Raw genomic sequence first — 19,067 nt, forward strand, 5'->3', positions numbered from 1 at the left:
GCAACTGCAATGAAAAAAATTGCACCCTGTATTTTGTTCCTCATGCATTTTCTGGGTTTTTGTTCCATATCTACCTAACCTGGAAACCCTTGCCTCCAAATTCTATAAGAGTAAGGCTCAAAGAAGTGTACTAGCATGTATTTAAAATACATTTACCATATACAATACATATACCATATACATAGAAGAACAACAGTACAAGTTGAATGTTTGTTGTCTAGAAAAATTGGAATGCCTTGTATTCCAACTATTTGGATTGAACCATTTTGTTAATGCATCAGGTTTATCTTTTATTCAAGCTTTTTAAAAAATTTTTAAATCAGTAAAAACTGTTTGAAATATGTGCAGTCCTCACTAATAGCTGACTATTTGACGGACAGTTCCATTAGCATCCTCCTGCTTATCAAAATAGAAATAAATGAGCATTGAAACCATCTATTGTTTAACCTAAAAGGATACCAAGTAGCAAAGCAGTCTCTGTTGGTGTTCTGAGGATTTGACTGATGTTCAAAGTGAATAATAGCTATGGTTAGCAACCTGGATGATAACAAAGACTTCAAACGTATTTGATACTGTGATCACAGATAAGAGAAACAGAATATGGGATTGTAATTGGGGCACTGTCAAAGCAAACAAGTATCTCATTCATTCTACAGGCAGCGACTCCCAGGAGGACAATGTGTTGAGACTGAAAACTTTGTGCATAGATTATTACATTTTCCTCATCACTCTGCAAATTCTTACAAGCACTAAACCACATTTACACAAATCAGTCAGATAATTCCTTGCAGCAGGTTGATGGTCTAACTGTGTTAAATATAAGATAAACCTGTAAAAGAATCAGGTATGGCAATAAGGGAGCATTTACTCAACACATATATCACCAATATCTGTCCAATCAAACCACCAGCAATCTAAACTGGTATGTTTAAATGGAAAATTGATCCGATTGAAATCTGTCTCACATATCATCTGAAGTGTTTACAAAGTACAATGTTTATGTTTAAAATAGTATCAGAAAGATAATAAAATGGGGTTTTATTTTAGGATTACTGGAACAAATGAGCAACACCAACATATGTGTGATCCTACAGATGAGGTTAGCCATGTGTTTTTTTAATCAGAAGCTTTACCACCAACAGTCTCCTTCTTGGGAATGAGTAGCTATCATATATTTTATATGTGTCTCTTAAACAATCCCTTTAGACTAGTTTGCAGCAACACTGTTAAGGAGATCGCACTGGTTTCGGACGCCATCTTGACTACTGTCCGCCATCTTAGATACAGCGGCCATGTTCCCTGACCATTGTCAAGTTAATGTCATGATTCAAACTTCATTTTATGTAACCTGTTTGCTTGCCTGTCAGCTAATACCCTTTGACATTTAATGAGAAGCCAGTCTGTCCTTGATTATATTATGATTCTGGAGCCACTTATCTTCTTCTTCTCGGCAAATTAGTATAGTATATCTGTGTACAAGGTCTCTGAGAACTGAGCACAATTAATTAACTTTTTTCCCAGAATGTGCTGATGTCCAATGGAATCAAAGTGCCTTATCTCCTTTCATACAACACCCAAAATGCTGATTTCTCTGTATTAAAATACAGCTGGGGTTTTTGAAATAAACAGGGTGATTTGAGTGCATCTAAAGACCGTACTGTGTTTTTCTTTTACTCTGTCATCTCGCTGCAGGCAGCTATCTCATCCTCCCTCAAAGGGCTAATTAGGACTCACCTTACAAAAGTCAAGAGGGCTGTTGGGGCCCTGCATAAAAATCAAACACTCAAAAAAGGAGATCTAATCAATTTATTTTCAATGTTTTCCTAGAGTATCACATTCTCCATATTATTTAATTACATGATTGTCCAGGGCACTGATAAAAGATCAAGGAGAACCCATCCAGGTCCCTATCCCTAGAATCCCTATCCAGGGAGCTATTTTTACACTACTGGCTGCACTTCTTGGAAGCCTTGTCCTCCCTTTCTCTTTTCTGCTTCCTTTCACCATGAAGTGAGTGGGGTAAATGGGGTATAGCAAACAAAGAATTGTTTTTATCCCCATCATTACACATTACACACACACGACATAGAGCAAAGTGGAAATGAGCAGAAAGTTAAGGAAATGTATCAAGTACCGTATTTTTCGGCCTATAAGGCGCACCAAAAATCCTTTAATTTTCTCAGAAATCAAAGGTGCACCTTATAGGCTGGTGCGCCTTATATATGAACTTATACAGAAATGTACTACAGACAAGATGTACTGTACATTTACCAGTGTTTAATAGCTCCATCCCCAGAAATTTCCTGCACCTTCCCACACAGTATACAGGGTCCCTAGCTCCTGAAGTGCCCTGGCACCACAACGAACATTGTGCCCATCCTGCCCTCCCCTAGCACGGAGAGACCAGAGCTGCCATAGTGCCGACCACGAGGCAATCCTCATCATCAGTAAACAATCCCCCGTACCTGACAGCCCTGTAACAGGGGAAAGAGAAGGAGCCACAGGGAACCCCACAGGAATAACACCCTGGCTGAGGAGGGAAGGAGAAGGGGCACAGGGAGACCGCTTAACCACTGCTGCATCACCCTGCATTAACCCCCAGCAGCCCATACCTCTGAGATCGGAGCTCTGTCACACGCTGAAGACAAGTTTCCCGGGAAGTGTAGCTGGCTTGAACTGTGTACAAGTTCAAGTTTTAGGTACTGCATTTGATCCTGCGCCTTATACTCCAGTGCGCCTTATATAAGAACCTAGATGTCTTAGCAGGCACTTATTAGAGGTGCGCCTTATAGTCCAGTGCGCCTTATAGGCCGAAAAATACGGTAGTTAAAAAGCCCAAAAGTTTCAGAGATGTGCTCTGTCAACTGTTCCATTCCGAGATGAACGGGAGAAACTTCAGGATCTTTTATCTGATATGTTGTGACATTATGTATTCAGGCTGGGATAGATTAAAATTGTAGTGTTCTGCATTATAATGGGGATGCCGTGTATCACTGCATATGTGCTCTGCATTTTTTATTGTTAAAATGCCTGCTTCATTAAATACCTGAATACTATCATAATATAGAGCCCTATTTGACTAATTGACACCCTTCTTTTAGCTAAAATTGTTTCCTTTCCACCCCCATAAATCAACTTTATCTTAAATTAACTGATGGGGGCATGTCCAGCTCGGCCGGCCCCTCTCATCTACTTCTCACCATGTCATGTGACCAAGGTCCTTTACCAAATTATGTTTGCAATGTCAACCACATGTAGGCATCTGAGCACATGGCAGTATCATGGCATGATCACAGCATTCCTCCAGGGACTTCTACTCCTCCCCATGCCTCCTTGGAGGTTGCTGAGATTTAATGTGATAAGATACATACATGAGGTATTGCAAATGTAACAAGATTATTGCCGCCTCCTGATAAAGTCACAGGGGGAAGAAATCTGGACCAAGATGGCAACGCCCATAACCAGCGGCATTTAAACGCTCACAGCAGCTTGGCTGGGTTATGTAAATGGTTAACACCCATTATCAGTGCTAGCGATGGCCATTATGCAGTAAATACCCAGGGTATATGAAGAGGGCTGTACCCGCCAACATGTTGGGGAACGTCATGATGCGGCAAAGGGTTAAATGTATTTTGCATTATATTGGAAATGTCTCCAATGCTTATATAACTTAGTTCTAACACTATGCTAGTAGTAATATAATGTATTTTATGGATTCATATAGATGCCTTGCTACTTATATAGTTCTATATAGTTTCTAATTAATATGCAATTTATATTTTTCTATGATTGACCTAATTGGTAGTTGAAAATATCAGAATAATATTGAAATCCTTAACCATTAAATACAGTGATCTAAAATATTATGGACAACAGAGTAAGGCTAAATTTACACAAATGTATAGCCACCGGGCTGTAGCCGGGCGGCCATACATCCAGCACGATGGAGAGGACGAGGGGTGACCCCTGCCCTCTTCACAGACATGCATGGCGTACAGGCTGTGCACATGGGGAAAGATAGGACATGTGTTGCCCCATAACGCTCTGTACAGCCATTGCCGTTTACTGGGGACGTATGTACGGCCACAAGTTTGCGGCCGTGTGAATGTGGCCTAAGGCTAAATTCACAGTACCATCAGGATTTCCGTTTATTTACCTCCGTAACAAAAAGATAACGGATTATAAACGGTGGTACAAATGAACATAACAGATGACACTGTCCTTTAAAGTAACAGACACTTGGCTTTTACTTTAAATACAATGATCTATAGCATCTATATCTGTATATCTATTTATTCTTCCCTAAAATCTATCTATCTGTCTAAAACCTAAAATTTACATTGGTAGATCATGTACCAGTTCCACGTAGAGGAGGAGATAGGCAGAAAGCACTTTTGATAAAAGAACTACAATGGATTAGGAAACTTAATGCTATGAAGCCATATAGGTTGAATGTTGAATATGCGCTTAACTCCGTTATCTGACACTATAAGCTCTGTTACCAATGCCATTTAATATACAGAATGGTTTGTAGAATCAGTGTAGCCTATGGATATGCAACTAAAATTTACATGATTAGATTTTTTAGGTTTTTTTTTTTAAAATACCCCATATATAGGGATGGTAAATTCTGTTCATTATTTATTCCAGACACAATATTGAAGATGTTTTTGTACACAAATGAAATTCACTTAGTATACCGGCACAACACCAACAAGATAGTGTCTCCCGTAACGCTGTCCTCCCATGAAGGATTTGAAAACCTGTGCAACCAGTCTAATCCGAAGTATCTAAAATGTCTCCTGATGTGAATTTTTTTAGTTTAAAAATCCCCCCTGTGTAGATTGCCCCCAAAGAATAACAAAAAGAGGACAAGGAACAGAACCGTCTCCGTGTAATAAGTGTAAGGAAAGTTGGTATGGCACGTTTGACTGTTTTATACAGCTAAGCGGTGCTTGGAACAATCCTGAACATAAGGCTTTGGAATTAGGGCATTGTTGCCCAGAAGCAATATGGCAGAATCTGTAGTTAGTCCTCATAATAGAAGGAGTCTACACACATGCGCCAAATTGTGTCACGCGGCAGGCATAGTAGGGGTGTGATGGGAATAGGGAGATTTGATTGGCTGGTTCCACCAGGAAGTGTTTCTACACTAGCATGCGACATGCGTAGTGGGATTATTAGAATGCTGGGGAGCAGGATCTACAAGCTGTATAATGTGTCAGGTACAATCCTTCACATGATTGTAAGAGATTTGTATATAAGAATGAACTTGTATCCTTGGCACTTGGCTTGAGAAAGGATTCTGAAGAGGATCCGAAACGTATAAATAAAGTACCCACTCTTTTTCATATTGTGGTGTGCAGCCTATTTTATCTATCTATCCCTCATAGATGTCATCTGAAGATGTCTCATTTCTACCTACCTATCAATCTAGCTTTTCTATCACTTTACATATCTACCTCTTGATCTCTCATTTCTATCGGTCTACCTATCTTTACCTCTATATCTCACATTTATCTGTAATATTTCCAACATCTATTTTTCTATCTATTTCCTCATCTTAAAAAAAAACAGTAAAAACTGACTTACTATCTGTCCCCGTTGATTTCAATGTAATAGATAACTTAGGCTCCATGCACGCACAAGTATGCCAACCCAGCCGTAGGCTAGATTTGAAATATAGTTATTTCATAATTCTAAGCAACCATTTTAAGGGACATAACACACAAACTAATGGGAAGACAGAAACATTTACTATTTATGGGACAGAGGAAACACTGAGGGCACTGAGGAGGGCAGAATAAGCATTTGGCCTGGTGGATATGTGTTAATTTATTTGATTACCTGACCCTCCAGACCCACACAAAGACATCCCATCTCTGTCCAAGTTCTAATTGTAATTAAGAGACCGGAGGGGGCTTAACTCAATAAATCATGGCCATATTTCATACTTTTACCACACCTGCTATATCCCAATATCACAAATACGTGCTGCCTTAGGAAATCAGAACATTTTCCTGGAGTCACTGGAAAGCATGTCTGTTCTTTTCTGTTTTATGAGCATTTAGGTTGGACATTCCAACAAACACATGGTGAAAGTTTGATACGAGTTGCATGTTCCAAACTCGCTCGTGGGCAACAGGTCTTGATAAAAGCTCTACTGCTACATTATTATACAATAGTACAATACATATAATACAAAAGCTGTCTGCACCACAATTCTGCAGTAGTTTGCACCAAAAACTGTCTACAAAAAAATTGCGCCACATTTATTAAGACTTTTGCACAGTTAGCACTTTTCTGACTAGTATGAAAAGGGAAGTATGGCTTCATGGCAAAAAGTCTATGCTCCAAAATTGACAGTCTTAAACTACACCAGATTTAACATCTTGCAACAGACACAGCAATAAATCTGGCAGTGCAGAAGAATGGTCTAGGTTTATTCTGCACTGCTCTAATGTGTGACACATTGATAAATCTCTAGCAATGTGGCTGGGCTCTGTTTTCTAAACACATAATTGCTTACTGATTGGAGAATAAATGAACAAATTATATGTATATTATTCTAGGCTGCTTTCACACCTTGCATTTAAATTGTGTTTTGAAAGGAAATTCAAACACAACTGGGAAGGGCTTGACCCAATCACATACATGTTTCCACTGCAACTCATGCGAACAGTAATAAGTACCATATTTGTATGTAAATAATATAAAACACCTTGTCCTCGTTACTGATGACAGTGGAAACACATATGCTATCGGGTAAAGCCCCCACCCAAATACATTTGTGTATAGAAATGCAATTGAAACCCAACATATCAATGCAACCTCCATGTGTGTTGTTCTGGATGTACCTATAGCTCTAAAGCCCAAATGTATGTGCTACCTACGGACTGTAATGCAAGACTGCACGTGTGTGTTCACTGTTGAACTGTGGTAGAGACCAAAAAGATGTTTGCTGTACAAAAGCAACAAATAATAATATTTTAACATTGTTATGGGAATATCTGGTGATAAAGGAAATCTACCATCAACCAGAGATGCCCATAGCTGTGCTGTGTGATTCCAGGCAGTGGCAGTTGGAAGTGCTGGGAGAGCAGGGGGAATTACACCATTAAAGTCTGGGGGCGCAAAGCAAAAATATCTTGTAAAGAAGACCAAGTACTATTGAACAGCTAGAGTATCAGTGAAGAGTAGGACATTTCATTCCCATAACTCGAGCAATTGGTCACTTCACTTTCAAATGTCCACAGATTGTTGTCCCCCCAAACATCTGACGCTTGTCTAAAATGATTTTACTTCATTTATTTTTAATTTTTCTTACTTCTTTATTTTATTTTAGATAAATAATTATTTTAACCCCTTAGCAACGTGGTCCCAGCTTCAAAAATCTATAACTTTTTAATTTTTCCACGGAAAGTGCTTTGTGATGGCTTGTTTTCTGCGTAACAAATTGAACTTCATAGTGACTGTATTTAATTTTCCATGTCATGTACTGGGAAGCAGGAAAATAATCCAAATACAGTGAAAATGGTGAAAAAAACGCATTTGCACCCTTTTCTTGGATTTTACGTCTTTCACTGTGCGCCCCAAATGACATGTCGACTCTATTCTTTAGGTCGGTGCGATCACAGGGATACCAAATTTGTATAGGTTTTATAATGTTTTCTTACATTTACAAAAAATAAAACCTCCCATACAAAACATTATTTGCTTTGGGTGGTGCCATTTTTTGTGACTTTTGATGACGTTTTCAAAGCTGCCATTTTTAGGACTGAATGATCTTTCAATAATTTATAGAATTTTTTATATTTTTTTAAAATGGCAAAAAGTGCCATTTTCAACTTTAGGCGCTATTTTCCGTTACAGGGTTAAACGCAGTAAAAAAAAGTTATTATATTTTGATAGATCGGCATTTTTTGATGCGGCGATACCTAATGTGTTTATGATTTTTACAGTTTGTTTATATTTACATCAGTTCTAGGGAAAGGGGGGTGATTTTAATTTTTAGGTTTTTTTTGTTATAATTTTTTTTATTTTTACTATTTTTCAGACTCCTTAAGGTACTTAACCCTAGGTTGTCTGATCTATCCTCATTTTCCACCAAGGGTTAAAACGAGACAGCCTCGGGTCTTCAGAAGACCTGAAGCTGTCATGGTGACAGATCGACGCTCCCCGATGATGTCACTTACCAACTATGGAGAGGGGTCAGCCCGTGAGCCCTCTCCATGCACCGGGGTTAAGTACTTTACCCAACTCATTTTTACAATTAACCTGTTTAGAGATGAGCAGAACAAAAATACTTCCAGATATGCATTGCGTCTTTTATGGCAGTGAGAGGAAGGGCCTGGTTTTTCACATTGTGGCTTTTATGGCATTGAGAGGAACTCCACTAAAGGTCAAAAAATAATGGCTCAGTGGCGGTTTTCTTTTATTGATTATATTCAGTGAAGAATTGGTAAGGTCTCAATGGAAGATAAACACTATTCAAGGGCCAAATCTTTTTTGCTAATGACGGAGAAAATTGCAACGTACACCATTGATTTACTGAAAAGTTCTAACCCTGAACTCATAGCTCTAGTTCAGGGGTTGTTGCTAGCCTAAAAAAACAAGAAGCAGGATGAGGAGCTCTGCTTGCATCTTACAACCCTTAGATACTGCAACTAAGAAATGTATGCTTGTCCTCATCGGCATCATAAAAACACTTAAAGAGACCTTCATAGTGGCGCCCCCGCCACACCAGAGAGAAATCAGTTTATGCACTTCTCCCTCTCTATATTGTGGATACAGCTCGATTATTTGGATGTGTAGTAGCCAAAAGCGATCCCTATGATAACCATTAGGATAAACTAATTAATTATCACAAAATAGTCACAAAATTCCGGCACAGAAAATGGCATGCAAACATTTTATCTAGGCATTATTGAACCAACAACAGTACTTTTCTGATGCATGTATTCAAGGGCACTATTCTGTGACAACAGTACTTTTCTGATTCACTTTTGCACTTTTTCCCAAACATGGAAAAGTGATGTATGTTCGGGCTCCAGGTCCATGGGTACAGCCCCTGAAGTTTATAGCCTGCCAGCCCCTGCACTATATAGCCTGCCAACACCTGCCCCCAATATAATGGCTGTAAGAAAAAAACAAAGTGCACTCACCTTCCGACAACCCCCAGGAGGTCCTCTTCTATACAGCAAGGCTCCAGCATTGGCTTAGTGTCCCCATGCAGGAACCCTGACATCCGCCACTCGCTGACGTCATAGCGTGTGCCGATGCCGGACCACGCAGGGACACGGAGCCGTTGCCGGAGCATCACTGTATAGAAGAGGACCTGCCGGGGTGCCGTCGGAAGGTGAGTACACAGTTTTTTCTTGACTCGAGTATAAGCCAAGGTGAGGTTTTCCAGCACATTAGACTCAAGTATATACGGTATATAGATGTAAGCAATCCCAGTCCCAAATTCAGTCAGAAACAGTGACACATAGTTTTAATTTTAAGTGCTTTTCCTGTTTCTTTATAGTAGTATAATATAGCCTATATGCCCGGGGAAAAGCACAAAACAACAGCTCGGTTGAACTCTAACTTTATACTTTGAAGGAAATCAACCACTTGCAGAAAGTGTTTTATAGGTGAGGTGGATCTGCATTGAACTCCACAGAATCTGACTCATCACAGGGTTCTCCCTGTATGGCAAATCGTGCAGACCTTTATACAGTAGCTCAAGATGGAGCTACTTACCCTTACACAAATCAATGTATTTACCGAAGGCACTGCAATTTCTCCTCATAAATTAAAAAGCTAACTGTGGAGCTAAAAAAATAGCCAAAAATGTATGGAACCCCTAAACCCCCTTCTTCAGGGGAAGCCATATTGAGGAAACCGACAGTGGGTACAGAAACAGGGGAAGGATTATCATTTTAACAATCCACACTCTATCTGCTTTAGAGAAAGGCATTTTTAACCAACCCAAAATTCTATGTCTAGTCCTGACAATAATCTAGGTATTACCCTAGTCTCTAGCCCTAATAAATGGTGTTAATTTGTATGTGTTTCTTGTGTGGGTTAGATTTCTATGTCTGGATTGATTGAGTGTCCAGGAATTGCCTTATATACCTGCCTATTCCCATCAGACCTTTCTAGTTATTCAGTCTCCTGTGTTGTCTAGTGTTCTTGATATCTTGTTGTTTGCTATTCTGTGTATTTGACTTCTGCTTTGCCTACCGACCATTCTATTGATATACAATTCTGTCCCTTTGACACCAACTTGGCTTTGAATAGTTTTTGTTCGACTTCGCTTGTCTGTAACTGTTGTTTGTCCTGTGACCCTGCTTTCCCTGTTTCAGACTTGTGTTGTTATTCTGCGTATCAGTGTGAACACTGGTCTTTATCCGAATTCTTATTACCTGTCCGCTCGACCATCCAGCAGCTGTTAGACGAAGTAAGTCTTCCCTTTATAGTCTCTCAGGGACGTTAGGTTCCTGAGAGTGTGTTCGCCCTTGTCAGGGCAGTTTATCTGCTACAGGCAGGGCCATAGTCAGCAGGGACATTGTGGAGTTCACAACCACTTACCCAGTCTGGCTGCTAGTGCCAAGCTTGGTTATGGTTGTGCTGGACAGGTCCATTACAATTGTGCTTTTAAAAATATTTTGTCCCAAAACAAAACCACAAGACCCCATACAACTATAGTGACAGAAAAAAAGTTATGGCTTGCAGAAGGCATTGACTGGGAAAAAAACTGAAAAATGGCTTGGTCGTTAATGTGGAAAAAAAGGTAAAGAGATAAGGTAATTTTTTTCAGTCTCCTCAATCCTGTACATATTTATACACAAGCATTTGTGGAGCATTTGATTAATCTACAGTACATTGTGCTTGTGCTTTGTATCTATTTATAAATGAGTTCCTGTGAGTTTAGGTGTCATGGCCATAAAAGCTATGAAAGTTTCCGCTATGAGAATTCTTTATTTACTGATTATATCATCTTCTTGACTGACAGACAGTGTAATCTTCTAGAGAGTTCTTATCATTTGGAAAAGATCTTATTTTTGAAAGCACAATAGTGGATTTTACTTCAGGTTTTTGTGCATAGCTCTTTTTGAAATAGTAGGATAACATTTTCCCTTTGGTGCATTTTTGAATGGTACAAAGCATTATCCCAGGAGTTATGCAAATTTATCTGTAGCATGACTTGAAGTTTACTTATGAATATGATAAGCGGTTTCCAGTGTCTGAGAATCTTTCTATTAACATGCACTTGATCATGTGCAGGTTCACTGGTCATCCACTAAATACGCACTTAAGCTGTAATGAATACGATCCTTGTGCTAACTCTCTCCTAAACAGCACCTTTTATAGGCCCTATATAAGCTTTGAAGGTATTTTACTATATTCTATTCTCTTTTCTCTCTGGGCTACAGTTTATAGTTTATTAGAAAGCAGAAAAGATGATGCCCATTATATAATCGATATATGTATATTTTATTAAATTGATCAAAATATATTAAAACACATAAAAGCACATACAATGTGCACACAGATATTATTCCACTCCTGAACACCTTATCTCAATGTGATAAAGAATTTCTAAAAAGTAGATTAAGTGCATATTGGAAGAACTTAGATTACTTAATATAGATGTAAGGGATCCTTAAAACAATTTAATGGAAACCTACCATTTCATTTCATGCATTATGAAGCAAACAAACCTTGAGAATGCTGTAGCTACACGATGCAGGATCATATCTTGTTTAATCCCTGAGTGGTTTTGCTAGTCCATTGTCCGACATTGTACAACTTTTGCAAAATACAGCACTAAAATTCCAGTGGCATGTGCCAAATAAATAATGGGCGGAACAGAGAGATTTCACTGCGCTGCTATTTTCTAGGCCAAAGACAACTTTAAGTCAAGGGCACAGTTGGTATTGTGCATTTTTCTTTACATGTGACTGTATCATAGTATCATAGTATATAAGGCTGGAAGGAGACGCAAGTCCATCAAGTCCAACCTTTAAGAATTAAATAAATGTTTTATCCCCATAACCCGTGATATTTTTTCTCTCCAGAAAGTCATCCAGGCCTCTCTTGAACATGTACATAGAGTCCGCCATAACAACCCCCTGCGGCAGAGAGTTCCACAGTCTCACTGCTCGTACAGTAAAGAACCTTTGTCTATGGTGATGGTAAAATCGCCTCTCCTCTAGGCGTTGAGGATGCCCCCTTGTCCTGGTCACAGGCCGAGATATAAAAAGATCTTTGGAGAGATCCTTGTACTGTCCGCTCAGGTAGTTGTACATTGTAATGAGGTCTCCCCTCAGTCGTCTTTTTTCTAAACTGAATAATTCCAAATTTTTTAATCTGTCAGTGTATTCTAGTTCCCCCATTCCCCTAATAATCCTGGTTGCTCTCCTCTGCACCCGTTCCAGCTCTACTATATCCTTTTTATACACTGGTGCCCAAAACTGTACACAATATTCCATGTGTGGTCTGACCAGGGATTTGTATAAGGGCAAAACTATGTCTTTATCATGAGAATCTATTCCTCTCTTGATACATCCCATTATTTTATTTGCGTTAGCAGCAACCACCTGGCTCTGGTCACTAAAATTAAGTTCACCATCCACCAATACCCCCAAGTCCTTTTCAGCTTCAGTTTTACTAAGTAATTGACCGTTTAGAACATAATTATACTTTTTGTTTCCATGGACCAAGTGCATAACTTTACATTTATTCCACAAATCCCTAAGTAATGCTAAACTATCGACCTCAGTATTTATTACTTTACACAGCTTAGTATCATCTGCAAATATTGAAACTTGACTGTGTAAACCCACTACAAGGTCATTAATAAAAATATTAAAAAGTGGCCCCAATACTGACCCCTGTGGCACTCCACTGGTAACATCAACCCAATCTGAGAATGTGCCATTAATGACCACCCTCTGTTTTCTATCACTAAGCCAATTACTTACCCAAATACACAGATTTTCTCCTATTCCCAGCAGTCTCATTTTATATACCAACCTTTTATGTGGCACGGTGTCAAATGCCTTTGAAAAGTCCAGATATACAACATCCACAGCGTCCCCCAGATCCAGTCTTGAACTTACCTCCTCGTAGAAACCAATCAGATTAGTCTGACAGGACCGATCTCTCATAAACCCATGCTGACGCTGGGTTATAAGGTTGTGCACAGTGAGATACTCCAGGATAGCATCTCTAATAAACCCCTCAAATATTTTCCCCACCACAGCAGTTAGACTCACGGGTCTGTAGTTTCCAGGATTGCTATTTGATCCTTTTTTGTATATTGGTACAACATTTGCTATGCGCCAGTCCTGTGGAACATAACCAGTCCTCAGTGAATCTTCAAATATTAAAAATAACGGTTTGTCTATCACCGTACATAATTCATGCAGAACCCGGGGGTGTATGCCATCTGGCCCAGGTGATTTATCTATCTTAGTGGTTGCGAGGCGGTGCCGTACCTCTTCCTGGGTTAAACTGTTGACATTATAAAAAGATTTAACATTATTCCTCATTGTGTCTTCCACCAGGGGATTTTCCTGGGTAAAGACAGTTGAGAAGGCGACATTCAGTAGATTGGCCCTTTCCTCATCTCCTTCCACCATGACCCCCATGTTATTTCTAAGGGGACCCACACTCTCTGTTTTTAGTTTCTTGTCATTTATATACTTGAAAAATAATTTGGGATTATATTTGCTCTCCCTGGCAATATTTCTCTCAGTCTCTATTTTTGCAGCTTTTATCTGCTTTTTACAGGATTTATTTTTCTCTCTATAATCCGGTAATGCCTCATCACTACCTTCACGTTTTAGCACCTTAAACGCTTTATCTTTCTCGCTTATTGCTTTCCTTACAAGACTAGTTAGCCACATAGGGTTTTTCTTGTTCCTTTTATGCTTTTTCCCATAAGGTATGTGTTTCTCGCAGGACTTTTTCAGAATATATGAGAAAAAGTCCCATTTTTGGGGGGGGGCTTTTGTCTTTGAGAACATTATCCCAGTCTATGCCTTTAAGGTCTTCCCTTAGTTGCTGAAAATTTGCCCTCCTGTATGTTGGAGGGGAGTGAGAACAATTACTTGGAGGGGACTGGATGATGATGTACTTGGAGGCATATGCACAGACTATAGTAAATTTGCCAGATTGCGTACATGGAAAAACATGGAGTAACATCGGAAAACTAGCATAAGCATACATGAAAAAAAAAAAACATTTAATAAAAACCCTGGAAACACACATGGCCTCTCTCCTACATACCTCTTCACATGAATGAGAAATAAAGTGCAAAAAATATGGGCACTTATGGGGCGCTACAGTATCAATCCAAAATATATAGAATTATGGACTCCATAAGTGGCATTGCTACACGGTGTACATCCTGTGCCATGTATGCTTTCCTTGAACAGCCGTTCGAGGGGGAATACTGCTGTGTGGGGTGTGTGAAAATTGCTCATCTGGAAGCCCAGATTCTGGATCTAAATGAGCAAGTTTCAAGGCTGCGGGCAATTGATAATATGGAACGAAGTTTGCTGCTCCTGGAGCACAAACTCTCTGGGGAAGATGGTTGTGGGGAGGGAAGTATGGAGGTGCAGAATGAGGGGGCAGCAAGTTGGGTAACATGTAGAAGGCGGGGTAGAGGGAAGAGTTGTAGGGAGTCTAGTCCTGATCTGGTGCACCCCAATAAGTTTGCCAGGCTGGAGGATGAGGGGGATATCAGCTCTGGGGTAGCAATGCTGCAGAAAGACGTGGCCGCTATCAACCAGGGGAATGTCTGCTCCAGTAAGAAGGGTAATGGGAGCACAGGCAAGGTCAGACAGGTGCTGGTAGTGGGAGATTCCATTATTAGGGGAACACACAGGGCAATCTGTCACAAAGACCGTGCATACCGAACAGTGTGTTGTTTGCCGGGAGCCCGGGTTCGGCATGTTGCGGATCGGGTTGACGGATTACTGGGAGGGGCTGGTGAGGAACCAGCGGTCATGGTCCACATTGGCACTAATGACAAAGTAACAGGTAGGTGGAAGGTCCTTAAAAATGATTTCAGAGATTTAGGCCATAAGCTCAGGGCAAGGACCTCAAAGGTAATTTTCTCCGAAATACTGCCTGTACCACGTGCCACACCAGAAAGGCAGCGGGAGATCAAGGAGGTAAATAAGTGGCTCAAAAGTTGGTGTAGGAAGGAGGGGTTTGGGTTCATGGAGAACTGGGCTGACTTTTCTGTCGGCTACAGGCTCTACAGTAGGGATGGGCTGCACCTCAATGGGGAGGGGGGCGCTGTTTTAGGGGAAAAAATGGCTAGAAGGTTGGAGGAGTGTTTAAACTAGAGACCTGGGGGGAGGGCAACTACACTTCTGCAGGGCAAATAGACGTTGTACATAGAGAGCTGGGAAGAGTCATAGTGCATGGGGGAGGAAGGGGGGCTGGAATGAGATTGGGGAATAAGGACAAAAGGAATACGGACAGGAAAAACCATATAAAGTGTATGTACACAAATGCCAGAAGCCTCACAAACAAAATGGAGGAACTGGAACTCTTGATGTTGGAACGGAAATATGATATAGTGGGTATCAGCGAGACATGGCTGGACAGTAGCTATGACTGGGCTGTTACTGTAGATGGTTATAGTCTTTTTAGAAAGGATCGTATAAATTAAAAATGGGGAGGGGTTTGTTTATATGTGAATTCTTGCCTCAAGCCTGTCTTGCGAGATGACATCAGTAACGCAAATGCAAATGTGGAGTCCCTATGGGTGGAGATAAGGGGAGGGAAAAAGAATAATAAAATATTACTAGGGGTTTGTTATAAGGCTCCAAATATAATGGAGGTAGCAGAGGAAATGCTGATAAGTGAAATGGATGCGGCTTCAAAGCATGGTGAAGTACTTATCATGGGGGACTTCAATTACCCAGATATTGACTGGGGGGCAGAAACCTGCAGGTCCTTCAAAGGTAGCAGGTTCTTGTCAACAACAAAAGACAATTACCTGTCGCAACTAGTCCTGGAGCCAACAAGAGGGGGGGCACTGCTGGACCTTATCCTTACCAACAGACCTGATAGGGTATCAAAACTACAGGTTGGGGGGAACCTGGGGAATAGTGATCATAATATCATTGATTTTGTATTACGCTTTACTAAGCACGTTAGTGAAGGGGCAACCAACACTCTAAACTTCAGGAGGGCAAATTTTCTGCAACTAAGGGAAGACCTGGATAGACCTGGATATCCCATAGACTGGGATAATGCTCTCAAAGACAAAAGCCCCCCCCCAAAAATGGGACTTTTTCTCATATATTCTGAAAAAGTCCTGTGAGAAACACATACCTTATGGGAAAAAGCATAAAAGGAACAAGAAAAACCCTATGTGGCTAACTAGTCTTGTAAGGAAAGCAATAAGCGAGAAAGATAAAGCGTTTAAGGTGCTAAAACGTGAAGGTAGCGATGAGGCATTACAGGATTATAGAGAGAAAAATAAATCCTGTAAAAAGCAGATAAAGGTCGCTAAAATAGAGACTGAGAGAAATATTGCCAGGGAGAGCAAAAATAATCCCAAATTATTTTTCAAGTATATAAATGATAAGAAATTAAAAACAGAGAGTGTGGGTCACCTTAGAAATAACATGGGGGTCATGGTGGAAGGAGATGAGGAAAGGGCCAATCTACTGAATGTCGCCTTCTCAACTGTCTTTACCCAGGAAAATCCCCTGGTGGAAGACACAATGAGGAATAATGTAAATTCTTTTTATAATGTCAACAGTTTAACCCAGGAAGAGGTACGGCGCCGCCTCGCAACCACTAAGATAGATAAATCACCTGGGCCAGATGGCATACACCCCCGGGTTCTGCATGAATTATGTACGGTGATAGACAGACCGTTATTTTTAATATTTGAAGATTCACTGAGGACTGGTTATGTTCCACAGGAATGGCGCATAGCAAATGTGGTACCAATATACAAAAAAGGATCAAATAGCGATCCTTTAAACTACAGACCCTTGAGTCTAACTGCTGTGGTGGGGAAAATATTTGAGGGGTTTATTAGAGATGTTATCCTGGAGTATCTCACTGTGCACAACCTTATAACCCAGCGTCAGCATGGGTTTATGAGAGATCGGTCCTGTCAGACTAATCTGATTGGTTTCTACGAGGAGGTAAGTTCAAGACTGGATCTGGGGGACGCTGTGGATGTTGTATATCTGGACTTTTCAAAGGCATTTGACACCGTGCCACATAAAAGGTTGGTATATAAAATGAGACTGCTGGGAATAGGAGAAAATCTGTGTATCTGGGTAAGCAATTGGCTTAGTGATAGAAAACAGAGGGTCGTCATTAATGGCACATTCTCAGATTGGGTTGATGTTACCAGTGGAGTGCAACAGGGGTCAGTATTGGGGCCACTTCTTTTTAATATTTTTATTAATGACCTTGTAGTGGGTTTACACAGTCAAGTTTCAATATTTGCAGATGATACTAAGCTGTGTAAAGTAATAAATACTGAGGTCGATAGTTTAGCATTACAGAGGGATTTGTGGAAGCTTGAGGGATGGGCAGAGAAATGGTTGATGAGGTTTAATGTAGATAAATGTAAAGGTATGCACTTGGGCCATGGAAACAAAAAGTATAATTATGTTCTAAACGGTCAATTATTTAGTAAAACTGAAGCTGAAAAGGACTTGGGCGTATTGGTGGATGGTAAACTTAATTTTAGTGACCAGAGCCAGGCGGCTGCTGCTAAAGCAAATAAAATAATGGGATGTATCAAGAGAGGAATAGATTCTCATGATAAAGACATAGTTCTGCCCTTATACAAATCCCTGGTCAGACCACACATGGAATATTGTGTACAGTTTTGGGCACCAGTGTATAAAAAGGATATAGTAGAGCTGGAACGGGTGCAGAGGAGAGCAACCAGGATTATTAGGGGAATGGGGGGACTAGAATACAATGACAGATTACAAAATTTGGGATTATTCAGTTTAGAAAAAAGACGACTGAGGGGAGACCTCATTACAATGTACAAATACCTGAACGGACAGTACAAGGATCTCTCCAAAGATCTTTTTATACCTAGGCCTGTGACCAGGACAAGGGGGCATCCTCTACGCCTAGAGGAGAGGCGATTCTACCATCACCATAGACAAAGGTTCTTTACTGTAAGAGCAGTGAGACTATGGAACTCTCTGCCGCAGGAGGTTGTTATGGCCGACTCTATGTACATGTTCAAGAGAGGCCTGGATGACTTTCTGGAGAGAAAAAATATCACGGGTTATGGGGATAAAACATTTATTTAATTCTTGAAGGTTGGACTTGATGGACTTGAGTCTCCTTCCAGCCTTATATACTATGATACTATGATATACCACATCAGACTGAACTACCCTCCAAAACATTACAAGTAGTTAACCCCTTAAGGACACAGAGTTTCATATTTTGCTCTCCACGTTCAAAAATCCATAACTTTTTAATTTTTCTGCGTATACATCTGTGTGAGGGCTTATTTTCTGTGTAACAAATTGTACTTCTCAGTGACATTATTTATTACTCCATGGCGTGTACTGGGAAGCTGTAGTGAAATTGGCAAAAAAAACTTTTTGGGTCACTTTGCTGTGGGCTCTAAATAGCACCTCTGCTTTATTCTTTATTCGGGAAGATCACATTTTTTGTGTTTTAATCTATTTTCAAAAATTACACGAATGTGTAAATAAAAAAAAAGGTTTCGCCATCTTCTGATGCTAATACCTTTTTCATACTGTGGTGTACAGAGCTGTGCAACCTTTTTATCACTTTCACTGCCGGCAATAACCGTTTTTATATTTTGATAGATCTGGAATTTTGAGAGGCGGCAATACCTAACATATTTGTGATTTTTACTGTTTATTCATTTCTATATCAGTTCTAGGGAAAAGAGGGTGATTAGAATTTTTTATTTTTACATATTTATTTATTAAGCAAATTTTTTCAAAACAGTATTCAACAAATACAAGTAAAGATAAAGTTAAGGGGGATGGTACAAAGAAAACAGTTTGGCTCGTAAAGTCCATTTAGTT

The sequence above is a fragment of the Engystomops pustulosus genome, chromosome 1, assembly GCF_040894005.1.
Source record: "Engystomops pustulosus chromosome 1, aEngPut4.maternal, whole genome shotgun sequence".
In the NCBI taxonomy this organism is placed as follows: Eukaryota; Metazoa; Chordata; class Amphibia; order Anura; family Leptodactylidae; genus Engystomops; species Engystomops pustulosus.